The sequence below is a fragment of the Melospiza georgiana genome, chromosome 1 (genome assembly GCF_028018845.1).
Source record: "Melospiza georgiana isolate bMelGeo1 chromosome 1, bMelGeo1.pri, whole genome shotgun sequence".
NCBI classification, from domain to species: domain Eukaryota; kingdom Metazoa; phylum Chordata; class Aves; order Passeriformes; family Passerellidae; genus Melospiza; species Melospiza georgiana.
The window spans coordinates 7,225,025-7,251,295 of record NC_080430.1 but is presented as its reverse complement, the minus strand read 5'-3'; the positions used below and the strand labels follow the sequence as shown (position 1 = coordinate 7,251,295).

At 40.3% G+C, this 26,271-nt stretch overlaps 1 protein-coding gene across 8 annotated transcripts in view; it reads left to right on the top strand.

The window, feature by feature from the left end:
• Positions 1–26,271, top strand: part of KMT2C (lysine methyltransferase 2C) — a 189,354-nt gene that overhangs the window by 14,731 nt on the left and 148,352 nt on the right. The window contains exon 1 of one of the 8 annotated variants that reach the window (XM_058045111.1): positions 2,793–3,105. The exons of the other annotated variants lie outside the window; for them this stretch is intronic. The gene's annotated coding sequence lies outside the window, so the exon portion shown is untranslated. Of the gene's footprint in view, positions 1–2,792; positions 3,106–26,271 lie in introns of those variants that run through there. 8 annotated transcript variants of the gene reach the window in all.

The following is a 26,271-nucleotide window of genomic DNA, read 5'->3' as shown; positions in this document are numbered from 1 at the left end:
CATCTGACTGTGCTGTAGTAAAATTACACTTTTTCCTTCATAAGATTTTTATGGCTATTAATGTGCTCTTAGAGTAAAAGAACGAAATCTCATGCTTTGATGTGAGAGAAAATACATCCCCAAGAAGGGGAAGAACAAGGCCAGCAAATATGGCTTCATACCTGTTAGCTTGGACCTTGGGTCACACGAACAGCAGGGAGAAATACTGAGTAATTCATTATTATTATTTTAACCAGCTGTTACTAAATTACAACTTGTTTGTGCTAGGGTACTTAAACTTGTCAGGTGACCTGTTACCTTCTGGGTTAGAACCTAAAGTTTGGAACAGTGTAACATGTGAAAATACCTGCAGGTTTAAGGCACAGCAGCACAAGACAGCCGTGTGGATTGATGGAGGGTCAGTCATGCTGCAGAGGTATCACCTGGAATGGTGCCACACCAGGGTTGTGGTGGAAGCTCATGAAAACAGGCAGTTTTGGGATAGATGACACAGGAAACTTGGTGCTTCAGCCTTGCTTGACCTACTGACCCTAAACACTCCTTTTATTTAATACAGTTTGGAGAACACACAGCTTCTGTCTGCTCTTTGATATCTTCTTTGCTTGAAGAGGAGCTTACTTTAGCTGATCTGAGAATTATTGGTTAGAAAAGTGTTTAAACTCAGCAGAGATGGGTGCCCAGCAGGGGCTTGTCCTGGCTGAGCCTGAAGGAGTGTGAGTGTGAAGGGGAATAGGCAAAGTGATTAATGGCTCAGCAGGGGCTTTGCAGTTCCTCACTTGTTGGTCGGACCAAGACAACCAACCCTCACTGCAGAATAAACCCCTGACATCCCCCATCTCAGCTAAGGCTCACAATAACATATTTAACCTTCTCATTGCAGCAGACTGAGTGTGCTAATACGTGTGGTTACAGAGATGTGCTGATAAGCCAGAGCTTGATAGCACCTTGTAGCCAAATATATTTATGTGTCCGTACCTGTACTAACATGGCACAATGGCTCTTATACAATAGTTACTTGTTTCAGAGTAAACACCTGGAGATTTTTTCATGTGAGTGCTTTCATTTTAAAATTTTATCTTCATCTTTGTAGAATGGGTTTGATAAAAACTTTCCTGTAGGCTGGGCACTTAGAACATGTTCCAGTTGAAAATGCAAGGAGAGGCAGCATTGGTCTACTCCCTCTACCTGGGTAGATCCCATACTGTGAATCAGTGTGAGATTTTGGGTTTGTTTTGTTCAGTCCTAGAGGTGAAATGATATCTTTGAGTTCTTAGGTGCATTGAGAATTTCTCTAATCAGTGCTCATAAGGCAATACTGAACTTTCTTGCTTGTCCACCACAGATGGTGCCCAAGACTAACTATGTCCAGCTGCAGCTCAGTGTGACAGAAGAGAATTTGATATGAAAAAAAAATGTTAAGATGAGTGAGAAAGTAGAGGTGATGCATGGTCTTACTTCATTGGGCAAACAAGTCAGATTATTATTGTTGTCAATGTGTCAACCTGTGTCTTGGAGATGTCTGATACTTAAACAAATTTTCAGAAAACTTGAGATTGACAGAAGCAAAGCATTACACAACAGCTGCTTGGGGGTTTTTGCGTGAAGGGAAGTTGAACAAAGGTAGTTGCATTACTGCTCAAATTGGCAGGACCCATTGGTTTGCAAGTATCTATCAATGCAAGTGAAGTGACACTTGCATAATGTTTTCTTGATTTGTTTTTCTCTCTGTAGGAGAATAAAATTGGCAGGGAGCATTTGGAGGATTAGGAAAGAGCCATTTGTAGATGGACATTTGTCAAGCTTTGCTTTCTTAGCTTGTCCATTCCAGATTGTTTTGGAGAAGTGTAGAGCAGCCTGGAAAACGCTGTGGGGGCATGAGAGGGGGAGAGAAAAAAAAAAGAAAACTAAAACATAAAGCACTAACTAAAACCACAAAACTAAACACCGAGAAGTTTCACCTCAACATGAGGAAGAACTTTTTTAGTTGAGAGTGGCAGAGGACTGCAAGAGGCTGCCCAGGGAAGTCATGGAGTCATTCCAGACCCACCTGGGCGCGCTCCTGTGTCACCTGCTCCAGGTGACCCTGCCTTGGCCGGGGCTTGAGGTGGTTGATCTCCAGCCAAAAGGGTCCTGTGATTCAGTGGAAAAAGGAGAAAAACAAACAAAAAAGGCGATCCCCGGAGTCCCACGTTGATCTTTCACGCGTGAAACCCCGGTTTTCCCGGAGCAGCCCCAGCAGCCGAGGAGGGGCCGCCAGGAAAGCGGCTGGCGTCTATGGAAACGCAACTTTTGGTTGCGCCGCTTTGTTAAACGGGAGAGTGCGGCCGTGGGGGGAAGGGAGCGGGAGCGCTGCCGCCCGCCGCGCTCCGAGGGTGCCGCGGGCAGGGCCGGGGGAGCGGCGGGCGCGGCCGCTCTCGGTTCCCGGCCCGGCCCCGGGCTCTCCCCCGGGACGTGCGGGCCCCGCGGGGCTGCGGGGCGGGGGCCGGCCCGGGGGAGCCTCCGGCGGGGGCGCTGCGCCTCCGGCCGCCGCCGCTCCGCCTCCCGAGCGCGGGCGGCCCCGCTCCTGCAGCAGCGCTCCGGTCCGCACATTGGCGGCGCCCGGCTGCGTCGGATCTACTTTCTCTCCCTCGGCTCCCTTTTTTTTTTTTTTTTTTTTTTTTTTCCTCGCTCTCCCTTCTCTTTTTTTTTTTTTTTTTTTTTTTCTCCCCTTTCCCCTCCCCTTCCCCCCCGCTCCCCTCCCCCTCCGCCCTCCTCCGCCGGCGGCCCCAGCCTGGTTCGGGGAGGATCCCGGAGCCGAAGTTCCGCGGCGATCGGGGCTGTGGCGCATCGCTCCCCGGCGGCGCCGCCATGGGGGGGGGCCCTGTAGAGCCGCCCGAGGCCCCGGGGCAGCGGCCGGGGGAGCGCCGAGCGAGCGGCACGAACATGGCAGACCGCGGGCAGCGCTGAGCATCGCCGTCTCCGCTCCGCGCTGGGCTCGGGCCCTGGCATGTAAATAACTTCTCTTCGCTCCGGATCGCACCGGTGCCAGCCCCTCCATTTTCCAGAGGGGATTTGCGAGCGGTTCCGCGGCGCTGGGCGATGTCGCGCAGAGCCAGTTCGCCGGGGGTGAGTACGGCTGGCGCTGAACTTCTTTGTATGGAGGGCAGGCGGTGACAGCGGGAAGGGGCTCCCCGGGGAGCGGGGACCCGCCGGGACCGGGCGGCAAACTTGGCGTGGGGACTGGGCGCCGCTGACACTCGGCACGGCGAATTCGACGCCGTTCGGTCAGAAAAAAACCCGGACCCGCGTCCAGACGTGGGTGTAGAGGTTCAAGTTACACGCTCGCCGGATAATCCGCGGCCGTTTACAAAATAAAAATAAGGAAAAAAAGGAGGGTGGTGGGTGGGAGAAAGAACCACAAAAGCCCCGCTCGCCCTGACCCGGGCGCAGCCGGGCATCCGGTCAGCGCTGCCCTGGGTACACCTACACACGTGTGCCCGCAGATATTCCGGAAAAAAATACGACTTTATATGGTTACCTATAGCACAAGTATTTATTTTTCCTTTTTTATTTTTTGTCACTTCATGATGTAAATACTGGAGAGATGGAAAATGGAGATAGGGTTAATTTTTCTTTAATATTTTGAAGTATTCCGTGCACGCTATTTCTGAAGAACGTGCCATTTTAATTTTGCATGCTTTCAAAGCATACCTTTATAGTGTTAATATTAGGTGATCCTCCCACTGTTTTAAACTGTAGTTCTAAACTAAGAGAGAAAAATAAAAACACTTTAAAAAATAAACTGTGTTTCTAGCGCATAATGGATGGTCATACCATCATATATGATGATTTTTGTGTGAGCAAATAGGTCGTAAGTCAAAGTAAGTGTTATGTAACTGGCTGGCTTTAACAAACTTGGTACAACTGTAAAGAAAAAAACACTTTTTTTTTTTTTTGGGCGCTATGAGAGGCTGGCTACCTCTTTTTCCAGTGGCCTTACTTTGTAGCAGGTTGATTAAAAAAACCCACCCAGCATAACAATCTGTGCTTTCGAAATATGAACCAGTTAGTTTGTGTAGTGTTTTTTATTTTCCTGAAAAACTCCTTCGGTCTTGTGCCTCATTCTGGATACTAAACACTACACACTCACCAGTAAATCATTAGTTAACACTCTAGCTGGATTCTTACATAATTGAAAAACGTTCCTGAGTTAGTTTAGATTTTTGTTTAACTTCATTTTTTTTTCTCAGCATAGCGTTATTTGGCATAGAGCTGTTGAAAGATCTGAAGATCAGTATGAAAATGGTTTGGGGCTTTTTCATGTGAAGAAATAAAGCAGTAGTGGGTTCGTACTCCTACAGCAAAACTGAAACAACTGGGCAGACATTTAAAGGTTTTCTCAGTGGCTCTGTACAATGCTGGGTATTGAAGTGCACACAGCTCCTGAGCTGGAGGTTACGTGCAGGGGTCTTTGTGCTGTGTGTACATCATGGTGATGGTCGTGTGTGGTGTTTGATGCTCCTGCACAATGAAATCCACTTGCTACAGAAAATAGCTGCAGCTTCCAGGCTGCTGAGTGGAAATGTTTTAACCATCTATTTGTGAGATAGAAGCAGGAACAAGATAGACTTTTTTCTCAGTGCTGTGTGATCAGCTGCATCTAAGTGCCATTCAATAACTTCACTGATGACTACATTTGTTTTTAAAGGGTTTGGTTATGCATCTTTTGCTACTTTGTTGTAAATGGCCTTTCTTTTTGAGAATATACTTGGAGTTCAAGTATTTGTAGTTTTAGTTCCTTGCCTCACTTACAGCTCATCTTTATAAACTGTTTTATGACTCTTCTTTTGTCCGTTCTATGCGAGTATTCTGTCCGTTCTGTTCTAGTATTCTGGCAGCATTAAATATAGATGCTTTTAGGTCAAAATATTTTTGTTTTGGTAGGAATAGTATTTAATTCTGTATAATTATTTTGTCAGACACTGTTGACTTATATTTTTTTCTCTCTTTTTTTTTTTTTTTCCTGTATTATTCTCTCCTAAGCAGAAACATCTGAAGAGTTTTGGCAAAATATTATTTGGAAGCTTTATTTTTTGGAGGGGAGGACACAGGGGGTGATATTATTGTCATTTACATAATATACCAGCAGAAAGTAGTTGCATCATGTACAGTTTCTTAATGTGACTGTTCATTGGGCTTGCTTGAAAATGATCTCTTAAGGGTAAATGGCTGAGCAGAAATTAAAAGCAGCCATGTATTTGTTTCTCCTTTTGTTTCTGGCTAAAAGGACCCTTCAGTATGTGCTTTACGTATATTTCCAGACTTACTGTACATAATTTATTCAGCTATTTAAAAATAATGGTTGAAGTATTCTTTTCTCATCACTGCTGTCAAACCTTACGGCTTTGCAGTTCTGGTTTCCTGTTCAGAAAGTGTGGATAGAAAACTCTTAGTATGGAGGAGTATGTACTTGGTGTGTACCATTTAGTGTAAAACAGCCCAAGAGGATGGGGGACTGGCTCTGGAGAGTTGTCAAAAACATATTCTAAACAAGCTGAAATACACTTTTTTGTTTTATTTATTCCAATTCTAGTAATTACTAAAGCTTCTGGAAACCCTGGGACATGGGGTGTTTGAAGAAGTCCTAAAATCCACTTTGACAGTGGGCCTTCAGCTAGTCTTTTATAATTCTGTCTTTCCTCTGCGAAATCCTTTTGGCATGTTGTGGTTCTCTGGCAGGATCCCAGCGTGTGATATCACAGATATCAGATGTCTCCTTGCCATCCATGGCATGTGCTGTGCCGCAGTGACGGCCGAGGTGAACCAGGAAATGTCATGGAAATTGGGTGGGGAGAGCCAGGAAATGTCATGGAAATTGGAAATTGGGTGGGGAGAGCCAGGAAATGTCATGGAAATTGGAAATGGGGTGGGGAGAGCGTGGCAGAGGAGCTGTCTCGTGCCTCTGGGAATAGGTGAGCGCCTTCTGTTTGACAGCGTTCACGTCTTTGTGTTTGGTAATCTGATGTGGAATGTATTCAGCAAACAGATGTGGCTTTTAGTGGTCTTGACAGGCTTTTTTTTTTTTCCTGACATCTCAGATGGAGTTGAGTGGAGAAACATCACAGTTAAGCTTTTTCTTTTGGAAATATATTTGATTAAAAAAATGGAGCATAATTATATGTGGCCTTCCTCGTAAGAATTTTTTTTTTTCATCTCAGTGTTGAGGTCCAAAGCCAGGCACAAGCATAGATGATATCATGCATTTGGAGGCTATTTGGCTCCTCCATAAGGTCTGTTGGAAGTTAGTCATAGCACTCTGTGTTTCTCTGTCAGGGAAGTCTCCCTCTTGTTTGTACTCACTGGAGAAATGTTACACAGTGAGTGTGGCTTGTGCTGATGGTGCTTTTGTAATACAGCTAGAAAATAAAAGATTTCACGCTGGCCTCTTTGTCCCATGTTTCCATCCTGATTTCCAAGCATTAAAAGGTGAATACTTGTGTAATGTTACTTAATTAGAAAAGATGAAGGCATGGAAGAAGAGTCTGCTTGTGTATTTATTTGTTTGTTTAGCCAGGACTTGCAGTTCTTGGGTATAATTCAGTTTCAGGAATGAATTGTTTGTTGTAGATGGAGCTCAATGTGTTCCTTCCAACCACACACACTTCCATGTTGTTTTTACTCTGGATCTTCCTTTCTCTCTCTCTTTTTAATTCAATTTTTTTATTATTTTTAATTTCCAGGCCCCAAATGCCCCAACAGTATAAAAAGAGATGGTAGGTTTCTTTTGGAAGACTCCATTCAGGACGAAGTGCATGTGAGAGCAGGTTATTGCTGCCTGGTTTATATAGTTGATCTGTAGTTTATAGTTAACCAGTTTGCAGTCCCTGTTAGCATGTAACATCAGGTGCCATAGAGAAAAATGGGACAAACTCTGAAAAGGGCAGTTCTGGGAATAATCATTCCATGTGGGATCTGTTTGAGGTGGAGTTAGACCAGGAGGAAAGGGAGCTGTACTTTTTCCAGAATTCAGAAAACCTCAAGCAGAATTCTTATTTAGGCTTACAGTTCTGCAGAAATCTGCTGCCTTTGAATCAAGTAACTCGTGAGGGTGCTGAGTTTAATACAATTGGAAGGTTTTTTTGAAGCAGGAGGAACAGGGTGAAAGGATGTGATGTATTTGGTGGAACAAAGAGGATGGGGCAGGGGGAAGGGGATGGGTTGGATGGGACTATACAAGGATGGTGTATCTGGAGCAATGAGAAGAAGTAAAGTTGGAGCTTTATTTTAGTCACCTTGCCCTCAGGCTTGAGTGGGGTAATTTTGTCAGCATGGTTTTGTGGCACTGTTGAGGATGTATTTAGCGTGCAAGAAGACACCAGCAGTGGTCAGAGTGATGAGGGAATGAATGAACCTAGAGTATTTTCTAACCTTTTCAAAGGTCCTTGATCTGGGTCAGTTAATAGGTGTGCTAGGTGTTGTCACTGCCATGTCAGCCTTGCCTTGTGTACAGAAGGTTTAGTCACAGTTGTGGCAGGAGTCATTCAGTGTATGTTCAGGGCTGCCATAAAATGGAGGGCAGGATTGAGCAGTGAGTACTACTATTAACCTTTGAGAGACCGTTCTCGTTGGAAGCATTTCACTTTGGCTTTGCAGTATTTCAGCAGAAGGCTGATTGCACATAGGAGGGGGTACAGGAACAAGGTGGAAGGCTTTTGGAAGCATTGTGGGTTTGCAGTGCTCAGGAGAGAGGAAACCAGAGTTACAGGAATATAATCTGTAAAACAGATGGGAGATGGAGGTTGAGGAGCATGGACTTCAGTCTTTCTCTTTCACCTTAATCCACCTTGGTGAGGTGGCTTGCCTGTAAGCAGTGCTTAGTCTCATGTGTATTTAGTTGTCTTTTCATTTCTGTTTCCTTGTCATCTTTGTTTTCACCTTGTTAAAGGAAGCTAAGATTTTTAAATTAAGAAAAATAAACAGTCTAGGGAGCCATGTGAAGACATTTTTATGCAGCTCCAGAAATAACAACTATTACTACTTGAAGTTTAGTTCTTAGAAGAAGAGAGTGATGGTGATGAAGTCTGGAAGATTCCTTAGGTGGTTTGTTTGGATCAGGATACAATCCTGCATTAACAAATTCTTGAAACTGGGCTGGGGAGAGCAGGTCTGCCTTGTAGATTTTGTTCAGGTATTTATTAGTCAACAAGATGTAGAATAGTAGACACATCTCTTTTTTTCCTCTGCTATATTTGTCCTCAGATAGTAAAATCCACCTAGAATGATGAAGAATGTTTAGCTATGAGGAGTTAGTAAGTTACTTTCTTCCATTTTTCAGAAATGCATGTAGATATTGAATCTGTCTTGATGCCTGTGGTTCAGTAACTGAGATGGTTGTGTCAGTTTTCCACAGAAAGCTTTAGAATCCTGGAGCTGAATTGGTGAACAGCTTCTATTTCAGGCTATTCTCTTGCTTCCCTTGGGGATGTTTTGAAATCAGTTGACTCCAGTTTAGTTTGTTAGCAGAAAGTCAGAGTTCCTGGGCAGTGCTGTGCAGCCAGGGATTGCTGTGGCCAGTTTGATATCTGCATTCACCCATGTTGATGAAGGTAGTTGGCTGCTGTTTTCTCTGGTGAAAGCTGAGAGATGTAAAGGTTAGGGAGAGGTAGTTCCCCTGATCATTGATAGACCTACACACAGCTGATATCTAAACCATCCTATATTATATTTATTTCTTTCCTCATGGCTGCCTGATCTTCAGCATCTGCTGCTGACAGCCTTGCCCATACTACAGAGGAGTTTTCATTATTGATGCCTCTGGACCTCCAAATAAAGAACTGTCAGTGAATAAGTACTGTATGGATTCATTTAATTATTAATCAGCATGATGGGGTATTCTCTAAGGTACACAATTCTGTTTCAAAGAAGTCAAGTCAATAGAAAGTTTTCCATTGAAATAAAATAGTCATGAGAGTAAACATTCATCAGTACAAGTAAGAATTCGATAGCCTGGACTGTTCTGCACCTACTGTTTTGAATAGTGCTAACCAATTGCTGCTCTGCATGATCAGAAGCTGTGGGGAGGAGGATGCTTCAGAGAAAAATAAACCAGGCGTTGTGGAATAGTTTTTCATTCTTCAGATATCAAGAAAATGTGAGAACAGTTTTCTGTCAACTTAGATTCTGTGAAACAGTGCTAAGCTGAAATCACAACAATTATAAATTGCATAAACTTGTTCTTGATTTCTCTATTATTCTTTTACTGGCCAATTAGTCATGTTTTACTCCCACTGCTTTGCAGAGGCTGGCAAGAATCAGTCATGTTGTGTGCAGAAAAAAAGGGGCACTTTGGGGTCACTCACAGAGCACTAGGCTTGTTTCTTCCTGAGCTAGGTATGTATTTCATCCCTCTGAGACCCATCCTACTGTCAGGTACTTGATTTCATCAAGCACAATCAGCATCTGGAAAACTGATATTATGTGTTCAGTTTTATCAGAGTGATGTAAGATGAATGATTTTGCATGTAGTACTCCATATCTTGTCCTAGTACTTCTCACCACCCTCTCTGCCAGAAGTTTCAGGCCAGAAGGCAGGCAAAGGAGAGCTACTTGGTTTTCTTGGTAGGTAAGGTGTACATTTATAGGTGAAGAGCAGTAGATTTTTTCTAGGGAAGGCTGTCTTGCCAGGCCTGCTTTGTAATGGAAAAGCCAGTGATGGTTGTGATCTCTTCAGCAGTTTATAATGGCAATTTTTTCTGACTATTCTGTAACATCCTCTGACCATGGAATTACTTCTGAGAAATTTGGAAGATGTGCTGTAGTGTAGTTAGGGGCAAAAAAAGCAGTGGTGGTGGGGTCATGACTCTTAAGGCTCTCAGAGGAGCAAGGGTTGGTGAGGGAGGTGGTTGCATTTTAGGGAGTTCAATTTGCAGAATCCTTTCAGTGGTTGCGGCCTGTACTTAAAGAAGACGTATCTTGAAATAATCTCTCCTGTAATCTCCTCTCCAGTCTTTCCAACAGCCTCCTAAGCCTGGTAAACTCATCAGAACTAAACTTTCTGCAGATCATCCTTACCCTGATTCTACTTGAGCAGCAGAAGTGAAATTTACTGACAGAGCTCCGTGCCATCCCCGTACACACCCACCAAGTCAGAACCATCCAATTCATGGCATTCTGCATAATGCACTTTGTCTTTTACTAGGTTTCCTCATGAACATTGACCACATCCTTATGGAAAGTAGATGGGTGAAACTAAGCAACTTTTAGGAATGAGCAAGAACATGCAAACACTCAATGAACACCAACTGTTTTTCATAAAACTCCTTCCTTGGCTCTTTGGTCCTGGTATTCAAAGATACTTGTCAAATTCAATCAAAAAGATGAGCCTGAGTGCTCAAAGTTGGAACTTTATCCAGGGTGGGGGGCAGAATAACCTTGCATGAATCTCTCTTGGTAGGCTTTAAGCGACAAGAAGAATCAAAAAATTATAAATTCCCTATATAAAGGTAGGGTTAGAATGCTCATGGATTGGGTATTATTTCAGATTAGAAGATAGCAGCAAAATGTCAGGTGATTGTATTTACAGGACATGGAGGCTTTAAATTATTTCTGATATTGTGCAAGAAATTTGGTGACTTAGGAGGATCCATTGATCTGCCAGAAGAGCTTCATGTTGCTTAAATACAAGAAGAATAGGTGTTCTTTGACAGTGAAAGCATCTTGTTAAAAAGCATGATTGTATCACCTGAAGCTTGCCTCAAGGTTGTTGTTTTGCTGTGGTAGTTCCCTGAGTAAGGGATAAGGTACATGATCTTTTCAGTGCAGTATGGACAAAGATGCTGCATGGGAAGGTCTGTAGGATGCTTGGGCATTTTCTTTGCTTCCCCCCATGCAGAACTGAATCTCTGGAAGCCCACATGGGAGTCTCTGGACTCAGAAATCAGGAACCAGTCTTTTGGAGGAATGAAAATTCTGTAAACTACTAAAAGCTGCACAGCCACAGGTTTAGTTTGCAAAGTACAGGATATTGAGTACAAGGCTGGAAATAAAGCTCAGCATTGCTAAAGGTGAATCTTTAGATGTGACAGTAATCTGGGCAGTATGATGTGCTTTCTTGGTTCAGAGTCTATAAAATAATTTGGAGAAATTACTTATTTCACCACAGCATCTGTGTTGGGTCAGATCAGAAATGTGGGTGTCCCATCATCATGTTTCCTGCAGTGGTTAGTAGGAAAGTAAGACAAAAGTAATTTTGTAATGATACTTCCCCAAACTCCTAATTGCAGGAGATTGGGAAAGAATTGTGGGATTTTTGGAATCAAGGAGAGTATTGCTGTGTTAGATCTGTTGAGCATAAAAATCTCTTTAGAATGTGTCCAGCTTATTCTCAGTCACACAGACTTCCAGTGTGCTGGGCATGGGGTTCCACAGAAGTTCAGCTGCAGTGTGAGAACAGCAGGCTTTCACTTGGGATTTTCTGTGTAGTAGGTGTTGGGAGAGACAGTAAATGCTGATTTTGTGATCACCTTTTCAGTGTGAATTGTGATTATAATTGTCAGGATGCATGGAAATGTATGTGTGGGAAATCCAGACTACGTGCTTTCGAAAGATGTGGTTGACAGCGCTAGGGCACATCAGGGAAATTTTATTTAAACTGAAAAGAAATTGTATGTGTGTATCAGGACTGCCTTTTGAAGGCAGTAAGAGACAATAGACTCCAAAAGCAGGATTTCTGGACTATTAGGGTTCTTAGGGTTCTTCTTTCTGGTTCTTAGGGCAGGAAATTTTTTCATTTTTTGCAGCCTTAAGGAACCACAGCATCTTGTTTTCTAATGTTAAATGTCTATTGCATAGCTTAGGTTTTGATTCATTCTATTAGTTAAATAATATTAGTATTTGGATAATGAACCTGTTTTTTATATAACCTAAATTGACTTAATTATTTTGCTTAATATGTCTCCTGATAGAACTGGTTATTACTGAGTTAAGGTTTCACACTTGATGATGCTGATGTCTGTGGGTCTCCAGACCTTTTAAACCCCCAGTGTATTAATGCTGTTATCAACCAAAGCTGCTGCAGCAGCTTTTATTTATTTTTCCTTCCTCAGGGGTACCGTAAAGGCCAGTTGGAGCATTAGCCACCAAATGCCAAGGTGGCTGTAGAGTAACTGCAGCAGCATTTCAGCATCTAATGGACCAGGTCACGTGCAAAGCCTCATTAAAATATGATTAAAGTATCCCCTTTTGTTTGTTCTGTGGAGCCAAGCCCATGCTGGACCCTCCATTATGTTTGTTCTGCGTGCTTGGAAATGCCTCCTGGTTTTTGTGAGGCTCCTTGTTCACCCCCAGCCCTGTCCACCCCTCTGCTGGAGAGGCTTTCCCTGTTCCTCTGCCCTCTTCCACCCACCTCTGATTAAATGCAAGGAAATGAAAATGGTGTCTGCTTGCATTTAAACATCATCTGCTAAAGACAAATATGAAGCTTCTGTTGTTGTCTGGGGGTGTCTCCTGCTTTCCTGTACCTTTGCTTTTTAACTGCTGAAGACTGGGGTGTGGACGGTTTTTTTTGTTCGTTTGGGTTATTTTTTTTCTGGTATTTAATTAGTAAGCTAGACTTGCAGTTAAAGAACTGGCATAAATTATGTTGGTAATTTGCCATGACCACCTGTGGTAGTACATAAGTAATGAGAGAATAACAAAAACTTACAACTAAATTAAAAAAAATAAAAAAGATTTTGTTACGCTTTCTTACACAAGCCTTCCTAGCTCGTCTGGAAGCAGTGAAAAATGGGCTGTTCCTTGGGTTTATTTTTTGTGAGACATGGAAATCAGTATGCTTAAAGCTAGGGACTCATAGCATGAATCCACAAATTTAGTTTGTATCTTTGATCACATGGACACCTTAAACTTAGAGTAATATAGTGTAATTGATTAAGTCCTGTGATCAGTGCAAATGACTGGAGAGGGACAGCAGACTTCTTGTAGCCACTGGAATTTGAGCAAGTGAAGAGCATTATTTCCAAATCAACATGTTGCAGAGGAAGAAGGGATAGAAAATGCTATAAAAGTTCTTAGATCTGGCTTTTCTTTTGACACTCTGTGAAATCAGATGATTTGGCACTTGTAACTGCTGTGGGTAAGAGGCGTTCATAAGAAATAAAATAAAATGTATATGTGGCAGTGGTGGGGGAGGCGTCTGTTCTGCAAACATCTGAGATGCTGGAAAACTTGTCCCCAGTGGGAAAGAGAAATTGCATAGCTGGCACTGAGACTCGCTGCTTATGCTTATGTGGCCATATTTAGAAAAGGATCAACACTAGGAACTGAATTATTAGAGAAGTGAGTGACTGGAGGGATTGAACATAAAGGAAATTATTTCTATCTTGCTCGTTTGTTTGAGCTGGGCCAGACGATGCTGTGGGAGGGCTGCAAACTCCAGACTTGCTGCCTGTGGGGAGTGAATCTGGAGATAAATTTGAGGAGGTCAAAGCTTAATTGAGCCCAAACTCCTCCCTTCCTGGGTTTGGAGGTGGCTGCCTGCAGGTAGAAGGTGAGCAGGAATGGAAAGGACCCTCTTGACTTGGAAAAGTCTGGAAAGAATGGATGGAGTGAGTTGCAGGCTCTCTGTGCTGTGGGAGGCTTCTGGTTTCAGTACATCTTGCAAACATTCGTGTGTATAAGTAAAGCAAACAACAGCCAATTAAAAAAACCAACACCACATTTCAAAGAAGTTGTATATATAAAAAGGAAAGCTGTCTTATTAAAAAATGCTTGTCAGTAGAGCAGTACAGTTCATCACAATTATTTGCATCTATGTGGCAGTTTTAGTTTATTGTGGGTTTGTTGCAGAACAACAGATTATCTAAATAAATTAATTAATTTGGGGTGGGGGAGATTAAAACAGCACTTCTAAGGAGATATCCAGGAGGAATGCTTTCAAAGTTTTTAGGAGCAGTTAAACTACCCTTCCCCCTGCTTTTTTTTTCTTCTTTTTTTTCTCTTTAAGAAGTGGTTCTTTTTGTTCCAGTCATCAAGACTCATTTTGAAAGACTTATTTTTCTGGTTTTGGCAAAATAGTTGATCAGCGCGACTGGCAAGGAACTGCTGTGGAGCAACAAAGAATTTCTGTGTAGCTCCAAACTCTGTTCGAGGCCATCTTGGAGCCGTTTGTGAACTGGAGTAGAAACTCCGTGTAAGAAAGGCCATTCAAGTTAAGTTGCACGTTTTCCTCCCCAAAATTAGCATAGCAGAATACTTCACTGCAGTGTTTAGAATACTTTGTACAAGAACTAACAGTAAGTTGAAGATCGCTAACTGAGGATCTGTAATGATGCCAACTGACTTTTTTTTTTTTTTTTTTTTTTAATGAAAGCTTTGTATACATAACAGGATGAGTCATCACTGGAGAGTTCTGAAAGTGTTTGGCATCCCGAAGAATCCTTTTGTGTGTCTCTGCCGCACAAAATGAGTATTTTTGTCATGAAACTCTGCCTTAAGAAGTACTGCAATAACTGCAAGCTTTAGGGGGAGGTTTTCTAATGTGGCTTCACTTTCTATTATTGTTTTAAAAATATTTTGGTATTCTTAGATCTTCCTGAATAATAGGATGGAAAATTCTAAATACTTTGTTGGCTGTTATTTTTTTTCCTATGATGCAGCTTCAGGCATGCCTCTATTATAAATTTGTTTTTGAAAGTGTATAATAGGAGTTTATAAGTTTTCCTTAGATTTAATGCAAGTATTAAAAATCTGATTGTAGGAGAATACTGTTAACTCATTTTGCTTTATTCAAACACGGTACCTGTAGTAAACTGATAGTAGCTGCTTATCTGAGTCACATTTATTTTATGTACATTTTCTTTTGATACATTTGTCACTATGAAAAACTGGTTTGGCTTGGTAGTTCTTGTTATGCCTCTTTCAAATGAATCTCTTTTATCAAGAAAGTTTTTCTTAATAAAAAGGAAACCTTTCTTACTGAAGTGTAGGTGAGTAACATGTCAGACCACCATTGTATTTGGCCCATGATTTTCCTGATTATGTGAAACTTGGTTCCTGTAGTCTTCCATCTGTCTACAAGGCAGCAGAGATGGAATTTTGCAGCTGGTGCAGTAGGGTAGCAAATTTTATTTGAGATGTTAAGGAGTGGATGACATTTTTCAGAGATTTTTTTCACCCTGCCATTCATTCTGCAGCAGTATGCTTTCTAAGATGTGCTGTCACTAATTTTAAAAATCAAATCCATTGATGGATTCTTTCTTGTTTTGTTGTAGTGATGGTATATTTACTAGCTAGTAGGTTCTGCAGTTCTAATTTTTATGATTTCTTTTGAGTGAACCCAAATATAAAATTTATGGCCAAGGAAACCTGAAAGAACACAATTCTTCTCAGAAAAATTCATAAAGAGCTCATCAGAATTTGCAGGATTTCATAAAAAAAAAAAGCTTTTATAAGAGTTTAGAATTATATAGGCTTTTCATCTGAATGCTCTGAATTATGCTGATAACAGAATGTATGAAAACCAAAGGGCTTTCAGACAGTCCTTGACAAACTGCACAGGTTAATTACTCAGCCCTGCATGTGCACGTTGTGAGGTTTTGAGTCAGGGTCTCATATTCATATATTTTTATTTTCATGTGCACATCCAAGGCTAAGCATGTAAACAGGCTTGCATTTGACTTGGAGGGGGAAGAACAGAAATGTATTTAGCTAATAAAGTTTATATTTGGTGATATTTTGTGTTAAGCTTGGCCACAATTTCAGTGGCATTGCTAAGAAATTCTGTTTAATGGTAGAACACTTTGTCAGTGTTACTGTTTTATTTGTTAAGCCGAAGTTCTTATGGTGTGCATTACCAACTTAGTTATATTCTGCAAGAAATTAAGTGTTGGGGTGTGCTGATGTGGGGTGTGTCTAATGAGACTCATGCCCACGTTTATTTTTGTTTTCCAATGGAAGCTAAACCTCAACTTCTGATCTCATTTTTGGAAGAGAGAAACCCTCAACATATCTGCAGATTGAGATGTAGAATTGGCTGGAAGAAAATAAGGTGTTGGGGTGTGTCTGTGTATAGAGAAGGTAAAATTTTTGGTGTTACTATTAACTTCATTTTCCTGGCATCTTCTCAGAGCTTTCATTGGAAGGATCTCTGCTTCAAAATACTGTACTTTCCCCAACAAAACATTATTTCCAGCTGTTTAGATGAAGAAAGTTTCCCTTAGGGACCCCAAACCAAGCATGTTACCTTTACTGTAGGATCCAGATGCCAAGAAGAAAACCAATTATTTGTCCCTTTATCAGATGACTTTATGTGCTTTTTCTGGGGCTTATGGGGCCTGGAATTTCTGTGAGTCTTTATTTAGTCTTTATCCTTTTCAGCTTTGAGGTTGACATTTCCTTTCGCTATAGTATAGATTTAAATTATAAACTTGTGCTTTTATCACTTCATAGTGATAAAATTCTCTATAGTTTAGAGAATTCTTGATAATACATCTTGAACGATTTTATACATCTTGAACGATTTTAACCTGTTGAAATAATTTGAGATTTTAAATGGTTTAGATATGCAGGAAAAAAGACAGGTTTGGTATGGTTTTAACATCTTTATCATGTCAGTAACATATAGCAGCAATTAAATATCTCCTGTTGTGCCCACATCTGCTTTACTTGTCAGTAAATCAAACCTTCCACAAGTCAAGGCATGCCATGTTTAGGTGATGCACCCATGAAATTTAATTTTTTATAAGGAATACTCAAAACGACCCTGATACTTTTCAGAAGCTGAGATCCGGGAACCCAGCTTTGTGTTATCTTTGTGAGAATTTTGTGCAAAAAAAAGTCTAAATGTAACAAAAAAATTGATAAAAAATAGATTGCTTAACAGCTGTCTGAAGAATTCATGTTGCGATGTGTTAGCACTGAGGTCTAAAAGATAAGAAAATAAGGATTAATAATTCATTTTACTTATAGTACTTGCAGCATAGTTTACAAAATGATAGGTGCAGATAGTCCGTAAATGTTTTTTGGAAATTTGTAATGAAAAATCAATGCAAACGGGGCTGCAATTCCGGTGTGTTTGAAGTTTCTGGTATCCAAGGAACAAGGAGGGAAAGCCAGGGAAAGGTGGGAGCTGTGTGGAAACAGTTAACGGCGGACTTGGGGATTAGCGCTGGGCTGGCCTTGCTGTTAATGAGCTGGAAAAAGGTGGGAGCAGCGAGTTAATGGTATTGACAGACAGCGTGGAGGTAAATGGATTTGTCAACACCAAGAGAGAGAAAATGGAGAAGAACACGGGGTGGGAATATACAAAACAGGGGAGAAGGAGGTTCCCCCCAGCCTGCTCTGAGGGATGGAGCAGCCACCATTGATTGAGTCAGTTTGGGCTGATGGGTGAGAATCTCCCAGTAAAATAGCGCTGAAAGGGCACAGCAGATAAATGAATGGGTTTTTAAATCGTGTTTTAATTACTTCAAATACATGATGAAGATGAATACGTTACTGTTTATTTTTCAGTTACACTGTTGAGATAACAACAGGCATGTCCACAGCACAGTGCTGATTTAAGACAGCAGTTAATGTTCACACCTGAGTTTAAACAAATGCATCCTGGGGAAAAAAGTGTTGCTGGTGAAGTAGAGTAGTTAAGAATGAAGCATATTTAAAACTAGCCACTTTCTATGTTAAAAATATTAAGCCTGCTTTATCTTGTAGATGGTGGTGAAAATGTAATGGTAGGCAGAGATTTTTCTTCTCTTTCTTAGGAAGTTTGAAAACAAAGTTATACTCAGAAAAGAGAGGGTAATTTTATAAAATAGTGTTTTCTAGCGATAGTATCTGTAATCCGCATCGGATGAAAACATGTAATAGCTATTACCATCCTAAATAAATAAATAAAATTATCCACTCTTGAACCATCCCAAATGTAACCTCAGCTGCTCTGCAGACACAAACATCGAGACTAGACTAGCTGCATTTACCAGCTGCGTGTAAGAGCTACACTGCACGTAAAGGGATTTCACATTTTATTATGTGGGAGGGATGATGTCAGTTTGGTTGATTATGCCCCTTTCAAGCTGCTGTGATAATTACCTGCTTGTTACCAGAAGTGTCGAACCCATTTTCAGTTCTTGTTTGCTTTTGCTGTCATGCCCTAATTGCTACATAATTTTGTCCCTGCCAATTACTACCTTGGAGTTGAATTTTACAGTGAAAAAGTTGTAAGAAGCAATAAAGTAATTGTTTTTTAGATCTTGTAATTTCGGTAGAATATTTTATTATGCTACAAAGTGTATTGAAATACACACTGCTCACTTCTGTGAGATAGTGAAAGCCCATGGTTTGCACTGAAATGATGGCAGTGTGGAAGGCGTGACTTTTGGGCAGATATGGATACTTTTTGTTTTAGAAATAAAGACATTTGCTGTGTTCTGTAGAGGCAAGAACTCTCAGGTTTGGTGGGCTTTTTTTTTATTCTTTCCCTTCCTTTTCATCCTTTTATCCACTTTGTGAGTTTTACAAGTTGCCTTTGATGTAGGTATTAGGTCATCTGATGTGGTCCTTTATCCATCGTTTTCTATGAAGATGTAATGTAAATGGATTTCTCTAAAGGTGCTGGGCTTAACAGTGTTTTATACTCTGATTAAAACTATTTGTTTGAATTATTCAGTGGAATAAAGCCTGCAGTAATTGGTTTAAGGACTGGCTGACCAAGCACTTTGTTGTCTTTGGGAACTGTCATCACTTTGCTTTGGGTGTTTTGGGTGGTCCTCCAGCAGTGAAGTCTGGTATTAGTCAATATTAATAACGATTACTGCTGTTGAAATCTGGATATGGAATGACATGGATGAGCACAGGGAAGAGGCAGAAGAGCAGTTAAAATGCTCTTCAGAATAAGGAGAGGGGATGATGTTGCCATGTAGAGATTTAGGGATGGGGTTGCAGTCCAGAAAAAGGAGCATTTCTGGCAAGAGATTTGAAGTGTGGGATGTTTGTGGCTGTGCACTGAAGCTCTGTTTATCATAGAGATTGTGAGATTTGCTGCTGCCATTTCAGTGTGATTCAGATATCCATGGCTGAAAGACCGAAATATTGGCAAAAAGTCGTGAAAAGGACCAGAGATTGTAGAAAGCTTGGAGAAGATTGCTTTGGGGAGGAAGGTGGAGATGTTCAATGTTTGTTTATGGGTGTAGGGGATTTAAACCCTAAAAACCAGTAGTAGTTAGAGAACAGTGAATGATATCTCTGGCAGAGAAAACACTGAGTTCTTAAGGGATTCCTGATGTAAGAGGAAAAGGGAGAAGAACCAGTGGTTGAAAGCTGAAACCAGAGAAGTTGACAAAGGAAATGAGCACGAATTCAGAAGGAGGAACAAATGACAAAGGGAATGGCAAAGTGAGTGGCTTTCTGAAAGATGGGCTTCAATCAATTCCGGTTATTGAGTGATGGTTAGGGATATTGGGCTGGCATGGATAATGATTCTGGCATTGTGTCCGCTGAATCTGTGAGCAGTCAGACCTCTGTTCTCATTGCACTCCCTGTAGCAGCTTTTCCAGGGATGGTGTAATGAATGTTGAACACCTTTGTGGTTGAAGATTCTTTTCAAACATTATCTTCAGTGCATTGATTGCAAAAGACAAATGGTTTCTAAGGTTCTGAAGCCAAGGCATACTTCAATTGCAGTTCTTTTTGTCAGCATAAAGGCTTTCAGATACTTCAAGGAGAAATTTCTGTGTGCAAAAATACTGCAAAAAAAAAAATTATGCAGAATACTCTTTAAGAAAAAAATAATTATTTTTAACACTGTTGTGTGGCTGTGAGTAGGAGCTGCTGTGTCCTGTCATGACACCAAGGCAGGACTTGGATAAATATGAGCAGCTTTAGGGCCATTAAGTTTCATGTATGTGCTTTCCTATTTGTGTCATCTTCACAAGTGGTTGCCAGTATAGCTCTTTCAGAGCTGCTCTGCCAGCTTTTTATACCTGAAAGTACTTCTGAAACGTTTGATTAAGATAATTTTTAAGGCTCCATGGTGTGGTCTGGTGAGTAGAACTGAATTTCCATGCTGTAAATGTTAATTAGAAGCATATGTGTATATGTAAAAAGCAAGCTGAAATAAAAGTATAAATATCTAAGAAGCTGTCATTCCAGAAGGTCTGTGCTCAGAAAAAGATTAGGTAAATATACAAATAGTCCCATTACAAATAGTCCCATCAGCTGCAGTATCATTTCTGATTATTTTCATTACTTTTTTTTCTGGTGGTTTGCAAAAAAAAGAAAAAAAGTTAGGAAGCAAAGGGATTCAGATTATGATTTCCAAATCCTTTTAGACAGCATTACTTGCACTGTCACTAAAAGAAGCTCCACTGGCTTTATTTTCTCTCCTTCTTCTCCAGTAACCCTTTCCTACCACTGCTCTCTCCCTGGCTGCTTCCAGCACAGACTTTCATGAGCCTCCAATGATGAAAACTATCTCTTTTGAATTTGGGTATAAATTCAATCAGTGTTAATTCAACTTAATATAATTTGTAAATTGCCATATCTGCATGTTTGAATCTTGAACATTTTCTTGTTTTTCTCCACAGTGAGGTTAGATTTTGAGAATTTGTTTGTTATTAACACTAAAAACCACATTTAAATGTTACAACTGAGTATATTTGTGCAACTGGAGAGACATTGCAGAACTTGAGGACCTTGTGCAAGTCGCAGGGCAGCAAATGGAATGAGCTTGCAGCCTGGTGTCCTTGGATGGTGGCCTCAAAGGAACTTGACCTGGAGGTATCAGTTGGTCCTCTTGGATGACTTCCATTGTAGTGGCTGCTGCAGCAGGGTTGGCTGGGGACGTGCCCCTCTCATGTGACACAGGGACAGTTTTGTTTATAACTCTGACCTGTATCATATGACGTAGGCTGAGCAGTAGATCACTCTCTGCTGGCAGTTCTGACACAGGGTGGGACAGTGAAGGTGACCAGCAGGTAGGAGAACTCCTCTGGCATCAAGTGCTGGAAACACCATCCTTTTATTAACTTCACTTTTTAAAAGGTTTTGCTTTAAGAGCATACTAAAGAAATGAGGAACTAAGACCTGAAAAAAATAATTAACCCACCCAATAATTTAAAAAAGTAGCATTAATTAATGTATTTAATATTAAAGGACTGAAGTCTGTCATGGAGAAAAAATATACAAAGCAGCTTGGTATAGTTGGTAGTAGTCTCGAATAAAAATAGGTGAAATTTTGGTGAATAGCAATGGTCATTGTCCCAAATAATAATGGTAATTTAACAATCCTTTGAACAGAAGTTTGAAAGTTCTCACTTAGAATTACTTGGAGCTATTTGTAAGCTGTCTGTAATTGTCAGAAGGCAAATTTATGACTCCAGTTTAGAAGGCTCTTTTTCAGGGATGAAAAAAAGGTTTAGGCACATTACTGTTAGCAGAATTATTAACAAAAACCTTAGAATTTCTGCCTCATCAGCACCCCTAGAGATTGATGTGCCTGTTCATACAGAAGCTTTTAGAGGTGTTTGAAGATCTGTATTACTTGTGCCTGTGCTATGGAGTGTTGCTTATTATGCTACTTATATTGTTGTTTATATTTCACAATAGTATTTCCAGACTTTTATTTACTCTGGTATAAAAATAGTTTCCATGATCTGGCTTTTAGGTTTTACATCTAGTTTGAAAACAATTTTGTTAAAAGGAAAACAATTCATGTGAATTATAAATATACACTGACACCCATCTGATTCCATTGCCCATTTTCTTCTTAGATCTATTTTTATTCTTCTGAGGTTTTCCAAGCCTTCTGACTAAGTTTTAATGGATTTTTAATTAGTGAGCAGATCTTGTGTTTTTTCCCTTTGGCTTTCCTAGGTTTAGCAGTTTTATTGAAAGAGAAATATTTCATAATACTTGTTGACATTATCTGAAATAAAAATGTATTTCTTTATAAGGAGCACTAAGGGTGCTAACAGATGGAAAAGATACGTGGTGATATGACATTCATTTCTGTTGTGTTTTTTTTCCTGTCTAAATCCATTTTAGATGGATAATGACAAACTGTGGTTGACATGCAAGAGCTGCTTTTCTTACATGCCATCAATTAATTTGACTATTATAAAGAAAATTTTATCTAATGTATTCTAGGCCAGCATCTTGTATAAAAGCAGGTTATTTATAGCTCTTTGGGGTACTGCCCTTCCTTTCATGTCCTGATCCTTCTAGTTGAAGCTTAAATGCTTGTTTAAGGTTAAATACACTGAAATTTTTGCCCAGAGGTTCTTTTTTGCTTTTTGTAATCATAATTTCAGGTGAAACTGGTGGACAGATGCTTTCTCAGGAAATCCTGTAACACATACCTGAGGGAGAGAAGGGTGTTGGGTTTTTTGGTTGTATTAGTGGCATCAGAAACATTTCAAAAACATAAGAAGGAATGGAATTATTGTCCATGTAATTTACAGGAAGACTTGTGTTTACTGTGAAGTCTGAAGACATTAGCAAAAGTGACTTGAGACAAAAGATTCTGAGCTTTATTCGATGAGAAAGCATGAGATGTTCTGAGCTGACTGATGCATTTTGATAGATGTAAGATCTGGAAACCTCTCAAAATGATGTCATGTGAGTTGGGTTAGTTTATCTAAAATATAAGATAGTTGAATATTTGCATCCTTTTTTGATTGTCTGAGCTGAATTAATGATGAATAAAAGCAGTGGTTGCAACACTGTATAATCAGAATATGCAGACTGCACTTGCTGGGTATAAAAACACTTTTCTGAGTAAAAATTTAGTATTTAGTATTAGACTGTTGGATTGTTTGTACACCTGCACTGTGTGTGGCTGTGTGACAGAGAGCACAGCCTTCACCTGGCACCTAAATATATCCAGTGAGGATATTTAACTTAAGGAGACAAATGCATTTGCAAGAATCTTCACCATGTTCCTGTGATGAGACTCTGTCAGACTGCAAAGTTCCAAAAGGAAATCTTTGAAAATGACTTCTAATTAATGGTGCTAAAATTACAAAAATCTGTTCACAGAGACCAAAACTTCTACCAAGTTCCAAGTACTTGGCAGCTGTTTCTCATGCGTGATGACTCAGATCCGCTGAATTTTATGTACAGGATCCTGAAATCACCAGACATGAGAATTACAGCCCTCACCATTGTGTTGCCACCTTTATTCAGAAGAGAGTAGCAGGCAAACCCTGCAGCGTGTGAAAGAACAAGGAGCTGGGTAATTCTTAAAAAAGACATGAGCTTGGTGCTGATGTGGGTAAAAAATTCTGGGCACCATGGCTGTTCGCAGGATTGGAGGAGTTGGAACTTGGCATAGCCCGTCGTCATGGAGAAACAAGGCTTGTGTTAGATGGGAGTGGATGCTTATGCTTCCCATCAGGAAAATGCAGTGTTGGGTGCAGGAGCATATTTTGATGCAGTTTTGTTGACTTAGAGGACAGAGGAGTATGGACAAGAGCAGTGGTGAATGGTGCAGGTTGAATTTTTCACAGGTGAAAGTCTCGCAGAGATTAGAAATTTGTGCTCTTTGCAATGCCAGTGATCTCTCAGCTGTTCATGTTGCCATTTCATTCCCTTTGTTTGTCAAAAGAGAGCATGTGAAAACAGTCAGTGGACTTGCTAAAGATTATTTAGCAAATTTACCAAAGTGCTTCACACTAGCTGTTGTCTGGGGGAGCTACAAAGGCAGAGCCATTATCCAGTCTGCAGCCAGGTAGATAAACAGAACTTGTTGGGATTGGAAACTTACAGGTACCTCTACTTGGTAGCTCTTGGTGCTCCCAAAAAATTGTTTTAATTTGATTATAGAAAAGGTTTTAAAAAATATTACAAGTGCTGCAGTTCTAGTATGTTGTTGTGCATCGTTATGTTAGTGAATGTGGCCAAGTGCATTGGTAACAAATATAGGAAGGATGTAGTTTGTGCAAAACTGCAGATCCATAATGTGTTGTAATGGCATCTGAAGTTTTTACAATTTTTTCTGAAAAATGTATGATTGTTCAGGTCTGCACGTAAAATGTTTGGTGTTAGGGAACTAAAACTATAAACGAGGCTGCATATCAGTGGGAATGTGGTTCCTGAGAAAGAAGAACCTGTAGCAGTTTCTGGTGCTGTGCATTGCTGGGTTAATGTGACAGATAGTTGACTGAAGGCAATTTTCACTTACAGAATTTATAGATGTCTAAGCAGTCAGTTTGAAAAGTAAAAAAGAAAGCTAAAAGATCTGAAAGCCTTTTCTATGATTTCTCACTCTGTTGTTGGAACTGTCTCCAAATCCGAAGTCCATACATGTAGATCAGGCAGCCTGGCTCCATACTTTGAACATCCAACTCGGATTTTCTCGTGCAATGGTTTCACAAAAAGGTGTGCAGAAGTCTTTGCAATGTAGTAGGTTTATTGTTGGTATCTGTCACTGGTAATCAGTGATACTGAATTTTCCTGGTTTGGTCTTTGGCTGGTGTGACCCTCTGTCTCTCTTGCCAACCCATTGAGGATGTTCTCAAATGGGCAACAAGTTGGGAAGAAGACTTCATGGTCTTGATATTGTTAATAAAGCTCTGTTTCAGCTATGATAGCCTTCATCAGCTTTATCTCTCAAAAGAGCAGTTCCAGACTCAAACTGAACAACTGTAAATGGCATCAGGGATGAACAGAGAAAATACTGAATATGGTGGCTTTGTCCAGATCAGCTTCATCACTCAACAGAGTGCAGCTTCAGCCTCCTGGGTCTGGTGGCCTTCCACAAAACTGAGTTAAGGTTTTTCAGCAGTGGGATGACATTCCTACATGATTTGAGTAGACAGTCCTGTGACTGGTGTCTGCAGGCAGCACAGGGAGCACACCTATTTGCCTATTCTCAGTCTCCCATGGAAAGTAATTTTGCACCAATTTGGGCCTGAGAACTTCCATAGTCCAGGTAAGGACAATGAATATTACAATTGTCCTGTGTGAGGACAGTTGAAGTCAGAAATACAGATAAACCAATTGCTGAAATACACTAATTTATTTGGCTTTTAAATCATTAGAACTATGCAATGCAGATTCATTTTGATACTTCCCTCCCAGCCTCTCTCAGCCTTGTTTCCTCAAGAGCTGTGCATTTACCTGTGGGTTTCCTTTGCATTTATGTCAGCACTGACTGTACTCTAGAATGAAAACAAAGATGCATCTATGGTATTTGGTACAAATAATCTTAAAAAGAATTATATTTGCATTTCTTTGGGCAGTGTAGGAAATCTTTGACAAATCTCCCTGTCACAGGGGAGTACTGGAAAAGTTAAGCTGAGAATTGTCCAATGGAGGAAGCTTCTTTTTACACTTTTTCTCAGACATCCTGATCTCAAAGGCTATAATTTTTATTCCAGGTGTTTATTGCTTTCAGTAGTAACTGCATTAAATATAGATGTGAAAAAGTTTCAGCTCTGAAGATCTTTTAGCCTGAGTAAAGGAATAACGTTGAGTGACTGAATCACTTTTTTAGATAGTTTCTGGCTGGAAGAGGTCTAGGATGGGAAGTTGCAATATTTTGGTTTTAAATGTAAGCTGGGTCACTTCTCTTTGATGGAGTATTTTATTTAAAGATTATTATGCTTTATAAATTAAAATTAATAAGAAACACACTTGTCTTTGATTCTACCAAGAGACTAGTAGGCAATATCAAGTGTATTTTTGAGATGTTTTAATAATGAAACTGAAGTTTGTGCTAGTTCAATGACATCTTGATTAAAGTCTGGTTCTGCAGATGTTAAACAAGAAAGTTTTCACTTCTCTCTATTAGTAAACGGTCAACTTTTTGTCACCTTTCACTTGCCATGTTTCTGTTGCACATCTTTCCCATGCATCAGCATCCCTCAGCCTTTAGTATACACATATATAACATAAGCAGTAAATAGGAATAAACTGCATGTTGCATTATTTTTTTTACCATGTACAAAAGAAAATACAGGGGAGAGTGAGGCCAAATGCAGAAAACATTTTCACCTGTTACCTGATAGCTCAGTTAAAAAATCCTGTGAAAAATCAGAATCAGTTTGAAGCTGGAGTCAATATAGGAGTGAGTTTCCTGTTTTAGCCTTGTTAATGTTTAGGGCTGTTGAAGCTTATTCTAGCTAGATGGCATCATCCTTGCTTCCAGAGCTGTGCTCTTCATTTTATTGAGACTTGGATGTAGAATTTTCTCAATTCTTAGAAGTAATAAAGATTTCTCAACTCTTAGAAGTAATCAAGTAGTGTTTAGAGAGGGGAAAAAAAATACATCTTTCCTCATAGGCATTTCCATGAATGATT